We start from the raw sequence: 12,782 nt of genomic DNA on the forward strand, positions 1-12,782 counted from the left end.
GTGACCTGGATCTGGCCAATCGGCGAGCAGGACAATCAGCCGCCGCCGTCTCGAGTGCGGAGTTCAGGCGCCGCGCCGTTTCTCACTGCGTGTGCGGGGCTTTCCCAGCGGCTTCACACCGAATCTTTGAGTCACGGTAAGGAATTAAATAAGAGAAAAAGTCTCCGCTTCAGCGGCGCCGACTCTCGCTGACTGGGATTGTCCCCAGTGGCAGCGAGTCGCTGATTCATCACAAGCTGCCCGAGTGCGCCCCGCACTGGCTGCCAATCATTCTGCTGGAGCGGCTTCCTATTGGCTGTGTTCATTTGACGGACAGCAGAACGCACCAATGGGGAATGAGGGTGCGGTGAGGTCCCGCCCACTCAGTGAGAGCGGCTCGCGGTCACGTGGCGCGGCCGTTGACGGTTTCTGCGCGCGGCTGGAGAGGGGGGTCTGAAGTCACTGCCCGCTCACAGCACGTGACCGGGAGCTGACCAATCGCCGGAAACCAGCCCTCGCCGCCCCGAGTGCGCCTGCGCCAACTTCACTGCGGGAGGGTGCGGCCCGCTTCCTACTGCGCGCAGGCGCACTGCGGTTTGTCGCTGCGTATCCGGGTATTTCCGGGTTTGTGAATCACGGGGAGGAATTAACGGCCCAGAAAAAGTTTCAACTCCAACAACATTCAGCTTGAGGATTAAAATGGCGGTTTCCTGTGTAAATACAGCCCGTCTTTGTATCATATTAACAGAGCGGGGGACGGTCAGTTACATTGTGGGCGGCGCGGTGGCTCAGTGGTTGGTGCTGCGGTCTCACAGCGCCAGGGAGCCGGCTTCAATTCCCGGCCTTGGCTCACTGTCTGTGTGGAGTCTGCACATTCTCCCCGTGTCTGCGGCCCTTTCCTCACACTCTCCAAACATCAGCAGCACCGGGGCACTGGCCAGGCTCAGTTGCTGCTCAGTGTCAGGGGGATTAGCAGGGTCAACACGGGGAGAGGGTCTGGGTGGGATTGTGGGCGGTACAGACGGGATGGACCAAATGGCCTCCTCCTACACTGCAGCAATTGGATGATTCAATGTTTCAGAGAAAGATCTGTTATTACAATCCAGGCCGTGTCTGTGTAAACACTGCTGCAGCATCTAAATTACTGCAATCAAGCGCTTGTCTGAGTAAACACAGCACCAGATCTCTCTTCATTATTTCAGTCTGGGCCCTGTCTGAGCATTTGCAGCACATGAAACTAAATTGTTTTGTGCGGCTGTAAATCAACAAATGCAAGGAAACTGACAGAGGTTGATTGAATACGAGGATACGTGCACATTCACAGTGCAACACGTGTATTGCCACAGCAGCCCCAAATCCCAAACTCTATAGAATCATAGTATCATACAATCCCTCCAGTGCAGAAGGAGGCCATTCGGCCCATCGTGTCTGCACCGACCACAATCCCACCCAGGCCCTACCCCCCACATATTTACCCGCTAATCCCTCTAACCTACGCATTTTAGGATTCTAAGGGGCAATTTTTAACCTGGCCAATCAACCTAACCCGCACATCTTTGGACTGTGGGAGGAAACCGGAGCACCTGGAGGAAACCCACGCAGACACGAGGAGAACGTGCAAACTCCACACAGACAGTGTGTAACCCGGGGAGGATGGAGTCAGTGAGATCAGACGGTGTGTAACCCGGGGAGGATGGAGTCAGTGAGATCAGACAGTAACCCGGGGAGGATGGAGTCAGTGAGATCAGACAGTGCGTAACCCGGGGAGGATGGAGTCAGTGAGATCAGACAGTGTGTAACCCGGGGAGGATGGAGTCAGTGAGATCAGACAGTGTGTAACCCGGGGAGGATGGAGTCAGTGAGATCAGACAGTGTGTAACCCGGGGAGGATGGAGTCAGACAGATCAGCCAGTGTGTAACCCGGGGAGGATGGAGTCAGTGAGATCAGACAGTGTGTAACCCGGGGAGGATGGAGTCAGTGAGATCAGACAGTGTGTAACCCGGGGAGGATGGAGTCAGTGAGATCAGACCGTGTGTAACACGAGGGGGATGGAGTCAGTGAGATCAGACAGTGTGTAACCCGGGGAGGATGCAGTCAGTGAGATCAGACAGTGTGTAACCCGGGGAGGATGGAGTCAGTGAGATCAGACTGTGTGTAACCCGGGGAGGATGGAGTCAGTGAGATCAGACAGTGTGTAACCCAGGGAGGATGGAGTCAGTGAGATCAGATAGTTTGTGAACTTGGTTAATATGTCGAATGGTAATACTGTAATTGAAACATTTCCAACACTCCTGCTTCCCCTTCAGCATCTTTTGATGTCGGGTATGTGGCTAAATTGTCATTTTGATTCACACTGGCACTATTTGACTCTCTTTCTCTCTTGGCAGAATCAGATCTCCGGGAGATCGCTGGATTAATTGTGAATATCCACAGTTGCAATTCAGCAGGGATTGTGCCCTGAAGAACTATAAGAGGTGAACCAGCACAGTATTGTGAGAGCGCCAGCCCGAGAGAACCCTTCACATTCAAACAGCTTCCATATATTTTCTGGAGAGGAAGGTAAGAGGAAGTTCCATTTACTCTGGTCCTGTTGCAAGTACAAAAAGATGTTAAGGTGAGGTTGGAAATGCTGAGTGAGATATGGAGTGTGTGAGCACCAAGCACAATTATCCAGTGTAAGGCTGTGTGATGTACCATGAAGTTGGAGCAGTTTGTGTCTCGTGAAACACCGCGCCTGAATTTCACAAGCCCCCGACAGTGTCACGTTTTGGTCCGTAAAACACGCAATATTGGAATTGCAGTTTCATTGTTAAACAGAACTGGTTGACTGTTCTGGGTTAATCTTCCTCTGAACTGAACTGAGGGTGTGTTGTGGGAAATTCACCACTTCGGAGTCAGACTTGGAGGTTCAACAAACAGTTTTATTCAGACAAAGCTTTGGGAGAAGCGCTGGCACTCCGCAGTACAGGCACTCACCTTCTCAACTACACAATGGTAGTTGAGCATCTTTTATACATTGTTAGATAATAGACAGTGTGGACATTAGCCGTTAGCACATCGTTACAAGTTGAGTAGACAGGTACGGACATCGACAGTTAACACATGGTTATACATAGAGTAGATACATATATGCAGTTATGTCTTCCATCAATGGCTGATCTTGTTATATACATTTATACATTTATGTCCCTCATCAGTGGCTGATCTCGTCATCAAACTCATTGTTCTGGGTCTGCTTTTATCTCGAGTTTAAGGTGCCTCAAGGTCTGACCTGTTTCCTGCAGTAATTTAAACACTAAAGGTTTTAACTCTTTATGTAATGTCTGTGCCCAAAGTCAGTGCCTCTTAATGTCTTTTTCCAGAGTCCATTTTGTGTGCCGGGTAACCATTTTGCCTCCTTTCCTTTGATTGCTCTCCAACAGGGTGTGTGATGGTGGTTTTGTTATTTCCGTTTTCAGTTATTTTTGCTGAGCGATTTCCTGTGTTGCCAGGGTAACGATCTGACTGATCTCAGTACCAGAGACAGAGGTGTGGACACCAACCGGTGGAGAGAGAGTTGCTGGGTGGGGGGCTAGGCGAGGGGATCAGTCCGTGTGAGGCAGATTCTGGAGATAGACAGAGGCGATGAGATATGTTAATCAGAAAGGAGAGAGAGTCCAGGGGGAACCGACACTGAGACAGACGGGGGTCAGGGAGAAGAGGAAAAACAGTGAGCTGGAGAGAGACACACTGATACAGACACAGGGAAGATAGAAATTGAGATGGGAAGTGAGGAAGCAGCAACGATAAAAAACAGGGAGCCAGTGGTGGGGCAATTTGTGTATATCAGAGAGGGCATTAGTAGTGTCGTGAGAGATGACCCTTAGTTCTTGAAGATCAAAGTGTAAAATCAGTTGGGTGGCCCTGAGTAACAGCCAGGGACAGAAACCATTGGTGTGAATTGCTTGTGCTCCCAATTTCCTTCCAACAAGCGCACAGGTGAACTCATCCTATTGGCAAACCAAATACATTAAATCTGATAAACTGAGGGACAAAATTAAAGCAGTGGCCCCTTAAGTCAGGAACTGCCCTCTGCAAAATAAAGCAAAGTGTAAAGGAAACTTAAAATATCAGATCAGCACGTGATTAAAGGGATCGATAATGGACGCCAGCCCCCGCCGGGCCTCAATGGTGCTTGTGGACTAAGCATGCTCCCTCTCCAGGGACACCCTGCCACGTATGTAGCTCCAGTCGAGGGGAAGACAGTCGTGTGGGACGATCATTTTGGTTGCCATCTGCCTGGGCCTAATTATGGCCAATCTAGCCAGGCCCAGGAGCAGGTTCACAGGGAGGTCCTCTGCCTTCCTCACCCCTACCCCTCCGTACCAGGTGCCCGTAGATCAGGAGCGTGGGACTGAAGTGCAAACAGAACATCAATGAAAGTTATTTGGGGAACCAAAAGGGAGTGCAGCCGAAGACATTGAATGTAGACGTGGCCCACGGACTCCACAAGATCCCAAGAAGGGCAGGTTTCTTGTGAGCCAGTGAATCGGTACAATTTACGGTTGCGTGGTATCGCTGCGTGCACCAGCTTCCACCCCAGGTTCCCCAATGTATTGGAAGAGGATCCCTTCGGAGGGGGACCTCCAGTGGGAACCTCCGCCGCCAGACAGCAGCAAGGCGAACCAAGGCGTGTGCGGGTGATGGGTGAGGATACAGTAGTGGAAGGTGTGCAGCAGCAGCCCAGACAGGAAACCCTTTGTGCTGAGGCAAAAGGCATGGAGGGCATTTCTGCAAGGCAGCTCAAACTATGGGGTGCCAGATCCAGGAAGTGAGGTCTGGGTTTCGGGTCAATGTGAAGTTCCGCCCGAGCAGGTACGTTTAGACGGGATCCCATCACGCAGTTGTGCCTCCTCGAGACCACGTGTGACGTCGTGTCCGAGCACGACCGTTCTCAGGTCATAGATTCCATTGGCCATGAGCTGAAAGTCCTCCACCACATACTCAGCAAGCTCGTGGGGTGTCATCCAGTCCACTCCACCACCAGCACGTCCCTGACCCTGTCACACAGCAGTCAGTCTTCCTCTCTGCCAGCCAACTGAAATGGTATTGGTGGAGGAGCAGATTCCACAGCAGCGGCTTCCGAACGACAGCTGCTACTCCAGACAGGGGAGAGATGTACCTCGAGGTGACCATGACCCAGACTTTCAGAAGGAGGGAGAGTAATTTCACACCTGGCGGAAGACGTACATCGCCAGGGGACACCATTGAGGAGGGGATTCAACGAGGAGGCATCCCTGCAGGGTCTGAAGGTGGAAGGTCACCAGTGCCTGATCACCCTCCCTCAGCAGGAGACTCCGAACCACAGCAGTGACCCAGTGCGGTCTTTTCTCCCAGAAGAACTCTACGAGTGTTCTCTGGATGTTTATGACAAAGGTGGGGAGGGGTCGAAGTGACCAGCCGGTACCACAGCATGGAGGCAATCAGCTGGTTTATGATGAGAACTCGCGCCCTGTAAGATAGCACTCAGAGCAGTCCTGTCCAGCTATTCAGACGAGCGGAGACCTTGGCCTCCAGCTCTTGCCAATTCGCCAAAATGTTATTCAAATATGTGAAGCCGTGTTTCCATCTTTGGACGTGACTTATCAGGTGTTAATATCAAGTGGGATCGTAATGCTGTGATCATGTTGAATTCCAGAACACTTCTGAATGGCCCACGTCTGTTTAAAGTTGATTTATTAGTGTCACAAGTAGGCTTACATTAACACTGCAATGAAGTTACTGTGGAAGTCCCTGAGTTGCCACGCTCCAGTGCCTGTGCGGCTACACTGAGGGAGAATTTAGCATGGCCAATGCACTGAACCATCATGTCTTTCGGACCAGGGTAGGAAACTGGAGCATCCTGAGTAAACCCACACCAGACATGTGAGAAAGTGTGGACCCCTCACGGACAGTCACCCAAGCCAGGAATCGAACCCGAGTCCCTGGCGCAGTGAGGCAGTAGTGTTAACCACTGTGCCACCCGATTTGCTCCCTCCCTGAGCCATTTGATTTATTATTGTCACATGTATTAGTATACAGTGAGAAGTATTATTTCTTGCGTGCTATACTGACAAAGCATACCATACACACAGAAGGAAAGTAGAGAGTTGGGTGTTATAGTCATTGTTAGGGTGCAGAGAAAAATCACCTCGATACAATGTAGGTTCATTCAAAAGTCTGGAGAGTTTAAAAGAGTTCGAATAGAGTTTTAGAACCATAGAGTGAGAGTGAGAGGTAGAATTAGAGTGCAGGCTGCGCACAGCTCGCAAGGAGTCTGTCGCACCATCTTGGATGAATTTTCATTTGCTCTTTCTCCTCCCTACCTGAAGCATTTGCTCTCTCTCTCTCTCCTCCCTCCCTGAACAATTTTGTTCTCCCTCACCTCCCTGAACCAGTTGCTCTCTGTTGTTGAACCATTTGCGCTCTCTCTCTCTCTGTCCCTCTACTATTCCATCTCTTCTCCTTTCTCTAAAATAGCTATGACTGTCACATCACAGTCTGAACTCGCTCGTTTCCTTCTCTATGATTGGTATGCTTTGTCTGTACCTTGCGCAAGAAACAATACTTTTCACTGTGTGCTCATACATGCGACAGTAATACATCAAACGTACTGGGTTTCTTTCTATCAATCAGTGACCATAATGAGGCGGAGCTCTCTATTGGCGAGGGACAGCTGATTGACATCTGGCTCCATGGATACGAGGAGGGGGGCAGCGTAATTCCTCCCTTGGGCTTCTCGCCTGCGCAGGGACAGTCATGACCAGCAATGGGCCTGTGCAGAATCAAACTGGAAACAGGGCACGGGACCACTCAACACGCATGCATCAGCATGCCGTCTGAGCGTGCGCGAGAGGAAATGGTGACCGAATAACGGTGAGAAAGTGTTTGAAAAGAAACAGCCTCAGCACTGAGAAAATCTGGGTGATTCCAGTATATACTCAGTATTGATGGTCTGAATACAGACTATCAATACTGAGTATATCTGGGAGATTCTAGTCTGAATAAACAGCATCAATACTGAGTATATCTGGGAGATTCTAGTCTGAATAAACAGCATTATAACACTGAGAATATCTGGGAGATTTTAGTCTGAAAACAGATCATCAATCATAGAATCATAGAAACCCTACAGTGCAGAAACAGGCCATTCGGCCCATCAAGTCTGCACCGACCACAATCCCACCCAGGCCCGACTCCCATATCCCTACACATTTACCCGCTAATCCCTCGAACCTACGCATCTCAGGACACTAAGGGTCAATTTTAGCATGGCCAATCAACCTAACTCGCACATCTTTGGACTGTTGGAGGAAACCGGAGCACCCGCAGGAAACCCACACAGACACGGGGAGAATGTGCAAACTCCGCACACACAGTGACCCAAGCCGGAAATCGAACCCAGGTCCCTGAAGCTGTGAAGCAGCAGTGCTAACCACTGTGCTACCGTGCCGCCCCATCCTGAGTATATGTCTCTCCACTTCCCTGAATTCTCATTCTATCCCTTCCTTTCTCTCCCTCTATATCTCCCTCCTCCTTCCCTGAACCAGTTGCGCCCTCCCTCTCTCTCTCTCCTCTTTCTCTTCCTCTCCCTCCTCCTTGAACCACTTGCTCTCACTCTCTCTCTCTCTCTCCTCCTTCCCTGAACAATTTGCTCACTCTGTTTGCTCCCTCCCTGAGCAATTTGCTCTCCCGCCTCCCCTCGATTTGATGTGTCCCTTGTCAATTATGAGGGCTCGGGTCAATTATGAGGTCTCCGTATCTCGGTTTGCAGGTGTACTTTGATATATTTCAGACAAGTAGATAAAGTTCCGCTAACCAGGTGCAGAAAGTCACCCGGAATGATCCGGTTATGAGGCAGGGAGTGCAACTTGTCCAGAGAGGGAGGATGAGTAGAAAGCACCCGGAGTTACGGCGATAAGTGTGCGAAAGCTGGGAGTTGTCGGTGTTGCTGGATGTTTATTCTGGGCTATGAGAGCCTCATTCCCCCATCATTAAGAGGAAAGGTGCTGGAATGGGAGCACCAAGAGCACCCGGGGGTGCTGCCAATGGAAGAAACAACAAGAAGCTGTTTGTGGTGCTGCCCAAATGGAAGAGAAAGTGGGATGGTGCGAATGCTGCGCTTGGGGACAGAAGGTGCTGCCCTTGCTGCCTCTTGCTGGCTGGGATTGTCCTCAATGGCAGCGAATCCACAGCGAGTCGCTGCTTCATCACAATCTGCCCGACTCCACCCACACTGGCTGTCAATCATTCTGCTGGAGCGGCTTCCTATTGGCTGTGTTCAGCTGATGGACAGCAGAATGCACCAATGGAGAATGAGGGTGCAGTGATGGATTGTGCAATGAATCAATGAGGCTTTTGACAAGGTACCACATGGCAGGTTGTTGCACAACCTCCATCATGGGCCCCAGGGTGAGGTAGTTAAATGTGTACAAAATTGGCTTGATGACAGAAGCCAGTGGATGGTTGTCCAGGGTTGTTTTTCAAACTGGAGGCCTGTGACCAGCGGTGTCCTCTGGGATCAGTGCTGGGTCCACTGTTATTTGTCATTTATATTAATGATTTGGATGAGAATATAGGAGGCATGGTTGGTAAGTTTGCAGATGACACCAAGATTGGTGGCATAGTGGACAGTGAAAAGGTTATCTCGGGTTGCAACGGGATCTTGATCAATTGGGCCAGTGGGCTGACGAATGGCAGATGGAGTTTAATTTGGACAAATGCGAGGTGATGCATTTTGGTAGATTGATCCAGGGCAGGACTTACTCAGTTAATGGTAGGGTGTTGGGGAGAGTTACAGAACAAAGAGATCTCGGGTACGGGTTCATGGCTCCTTGAAAGTGGAGTCAGAGGTGGTCAGGGTGGTGAAGAAGGCATTCGGCATGCCTGGTTTCATCGGTCAGAACATTGAATACAGGAGTTGGGACGTCTTGTTTAAGTTGTACAAGACATTGGTAAGGCCCCACTTGGGATACTGTGTACAGTTCTGGTCACCCTATTATAGAAAGGATATTATTAAACTAGAAAGGTACAGAAAAGATTTACTGGGATGCTACCGGGACTTGATGGATTGAGTTCTAAGGAGGAGTTGGATAGACTGGGACTTGTTTCCTTTGGAGCGTAGGAGGCTGAGGGGTGATCTTATCGAGGTCTATAAAATAATGAGTGCACAGATCAGCTGGATAGTTCATGTCTTTTCCCAAAGGTCGGGGAGTCTAAACCTTAGAGGGCAGAGGTTGAAGGTGAGAGGGGCAATTATTTCACACAGAGGGTGGTGAGTGTCTGGAACGAGCTGCCAGAGGGAGTAGTAGAGGTGGGGACAATTTTGTCTTTTAAAAAGCATTTAGTTAGATGGGTCTAGAGGGATATGGGCCAAATGTGGGCAATTGGGACGAGTTTAGGGGTTTAAAAACAGGGGCAGCCTGGACAAGTTGGGCTGAAGGGCCTGTTTCCCTGCTGTATGTAAATCTGAATGATGACGCAATGAGGTGCCGCCCACTCAGTGACGTGGCTGGAAGCGGCCGTTAAACGGTTTCCGCGCGCGGCTGGAGGGGGCGTTCTGACGTCACTGCCGACGCACAGCACGTGACCTGGATTCGGCCGATCGGCGAGCGGGACAATCAGCCGCCGCCGTCTCGAGTGCGGAGTTCAGGCGCCGCGCCGTTTCTCACTGCGTGTGCGGGGCTTTCCCAGCGGCTTCACACCGAATCTTTGAGTCACGGTAAGGAATGAAATACGAGAAAAAGTCTCCGCTTCAGCGGCGCCGACTCTCGCCGACTGGGATTGTCCCCAGTGGCAGCGAGTCGCTGCTTCATCACAAGCTGCTCGAGTGCGCCCGCGCACTGGCTGTCAATCATTCTGCTGGAGCGGCTTCCTATTGGCTGTGTTCATTTGACGGACAGCAGAACGCACCAATGGGGAATGAGGGTGTGGTGAGGTCCCGCCCACTCAGAGAGCGGCTCGCGGTCACGTGGCGCGGCCGTTGACGGTTTCTGCGCGCGGCTGGAGAGGGGGGTCTGAAGTCACTGCCCGCTCACAGCACGTGACAGGGAGCTGACCAATCGCCGGGAAAGCAGCTGCCGCCGCCCCGGGTGCGCCTGCGCCAACTTCACTGCGGGAGGGTGCGGCCCGCTTCCTATTGTGCGCAGGCGCACTGCGGTTTGTTCACTGCGTATCCGGGTATTTCCGGGTTTGTGAATCACGGGGAGGAATTAACGGCCCAGAAAAAGTTTCAACTCCAACAACATTCAGCTTGAGGATTAAAATGGCGGTTTCCTGTGTAAATACAGCCCGTCTTTGTATCATATTAACAGAGCGGGGACGGTCAGTTACATTGTGGGCGGCGCGGTGGCTCAGTGGTTGGTGCTGCGGTCTCACAGCGCCAGGGAGCCGGCTTCAATTCCCGGCCTTGGCTCACTGTCTGTGTGGAGTCTGCACATTCTCCCCGTGTCTGCGGCCCTTTCCTCACACTCTCCAAACATCAGCAGCACAGGGGCACTGGCCAGGCTCAGTTGCTGCTCAGTGTCAGGGGGGATTAGCAGGGTCAACACGGGGATAGGGTCTGGGTGGGATTGTGGGCGGTACAGACTGGATGGACCAAATGGCCTCCTCCTGCACTGCAGCAATTGGATGATTCAATGTTTCATAGAAAGATCTGTTATTACAATCCAGGCCGTGTCTGTGTAAACACTGCTGCAGCATCTAAATTACTGCAATCAAGCGCTTGTCTGAGTAAACACAGCACCAGATCTCTCTTCATGATGGGCCCTGTATGAGCATCTGACAAGGTGATGCATAACAGGATGGCGCATCACAGTAAAGCCCATGGAATTGGAGGAAGTGCGTTAGCGTGGATTGAAAACTGTCAGGCAGAAAACTGAGTTGGAATAAATGGCTCCTTTTCAGACTGGAAAGGTATAACTAGTGCAGCACCGAAGGCATCAATTCTTGGCTGACAATTGTTTTGTGACCTGGCAGAAGGAGGAGAATGTAAGGTTTCCAAATTTGCCGATGAAACCAAGTTGGTTGGAAGGGCATGTTGTGATGGGGATATTGTGAAGCTGCAAAGGGATACAGATAGACTGGGTGACTAGGTGAAAACTTGGCAAGTGGAATTTAATGTGGGCAAGTGTGAGGTCATGCATTTCAAGTAGGTGGAATCAAAAGGCAGATTGTTGTCTAAAAGGAGAGAGACTGCAGGTGAGTTAAGTACAGAGAGATCCAGGTGTTTCATTGCATGAATCACTAAACGTTAGCTGGCATGTCCATCAAGCGGCAACACGGTTTTGTTTTGATTTATTATTGTCGCATGTATTAACATGCAGTGAAAAGTATTGTTTCTTGTGCGCTATGCAGACAAAGCATACCGTTCATAGAGAAGGAAACGAAAGAGTGCAGAATGCCGTGTTACAGGCATAGCTAGGGTGCAGAGAAAGATCAATTTAATGCAATGTCGGTCCATTCAAAAGTCTGATGGCAGCAGAGAAGAAGCTGTTCTTGTGTCGGTTGGTACATGATCTCAGTCTTTTGTATCTTTTTCCCGAGGGAAAAAGGTGGAAGAGAGAATGTCTGGGGCACAGTGGGGTCCTTAATTGTGCTGGCTGCTTTGCCAAGGCAGCGGGAAGTGTAGGCAGAGTCAGTGGACAGGAGCCTGGTTTGCGTGATGGATTCGGCGATATTCACGACCTTTTGAAGTTTCTTGTGCTCTTAGGCAGAGCAGGAGTCAAACCAAACTTTGATATAATCAGAAAATGCTTTCTGAGGTGCAATTGTAAAAATTGGTGAGAGTCATAGCTGACATGCCAAATTTCCTTTGTCTTCTGACGAGGTGTTGGTGGACTTTCTTAACTATAGTGTCGGCAGAAGGGAACCAGGACAGGTTGTTGCTGATCTGGACACCTGAAAAATTGAAGTTCAGGATCCTTTCTACTTCCCCCCCCGTTGCTGTAGACAGTGGTACATTCTTCTCTACGCTTCCTGAAGTCGATGACAATCTCCTTCGTTTCGTTGACATTGAGGGAGAGATTATTGTTGCTGCACCAGTTCACCACATTTTCTATCTCATTCCTGTACTCAGTCTTGTCATTGTTTGAGATCCAACCCACTGCGGTGGTGTCATCAGCAAATTTGAAAATCGAGTTGGAGGGAAATTTGTCCACACAGCCATAGGTGTAAAAGGAATAAAGTAGGGGGCCGAGAACACAGCCTTCTGGGGCACTGGTGTTGATGAAGATCGTGGAGAAGGTGTTGTTGCCTATCCTTACTGATTGTGGTCTCTTCGCTCAGAGGTTCAGGATCCAGTCGCAGAGGGAGGAGCGGAGACCCAGGCAACTGAGTTTGGAGATGTGTTTTGTAGGAATAATGGTGTTGGAGGCTGAGCTGTAGTCAATAAATAGGAGTCTGAGAAATATTCGTTATCTAGTGTTCCAGCGTTGAGTGCAGGGCCAGGGAGATGGTGTTTGCTGTGGACCAGTTGTGGTGGGAGGCGAACTGTTGTGATCCACGGAGTCAGGAGGCTGGAATTGATTAATGCCATGACTCGCCTTTCGAAACACTTCATAATGATGGATGTCAGAGCCACCGGATAATAGTCATTAAGGCATGCTGCTAGGCTTTTCTTTGGTATTGGGATAATGGTCGTTTTCTTTAAGCAAATAGGGACCACAGATTGTTGTAAAGACATGTTGAAAATGTCTGCGAATACCCCCACCAGCTGATCTGAGCATGATCTGAGTGCTTGTCCGGGTACCCCATCCGGGCCAGTCGCATTCCATCAGTTGACCAT

The 12,782-nt window shown here is 50.3% G+C and overlaps 1 protein-coding gene across 6 annotated transcripts in view; it reads left to right on the plus strand.

Annotated features, from left to right (window-relative positions):
* The first annotated feature begins 590 nt into the window (after positions 1-590).
* LOC144485487 (NACHT, LRR and PYD domains-containing protein 3-like) overlaps positions 591-12,782 on the plus strand; it is a 190,384-nt gene continuing 178,192 nt past the window's right edge. For all 6 annotated transcript variants that reach the window (XM_078203616.1, XM_078203619.1, XM_078203618.1 and 3 more), the window contains exons 1-2: positions 591-693; positions 2,368-2,539. The gene's annotated coding sequence lies outside the window, so the exon portion shown is untranslated. The remainder of the gene's footprint in view (positions 694-2,367; positions 2,540-12,782) is intronic.

This window comes from Mustelus asterias, unplaced genomic scaffold (assembly GCF_964213995.1).
Source record: "Mustelus asterias unplaced genomic scaffold, sMusAst1.hap1.1 HAP1_SCAFFOLD_195, whole genome shotgun sequence".
NCBI classification, from domain to species: Eukaryota; Metazoa; Chordata; class Chondrichthyes; order Carcharhiniformes; family Triakidae; genus Mustelus; species Mustelus asterias.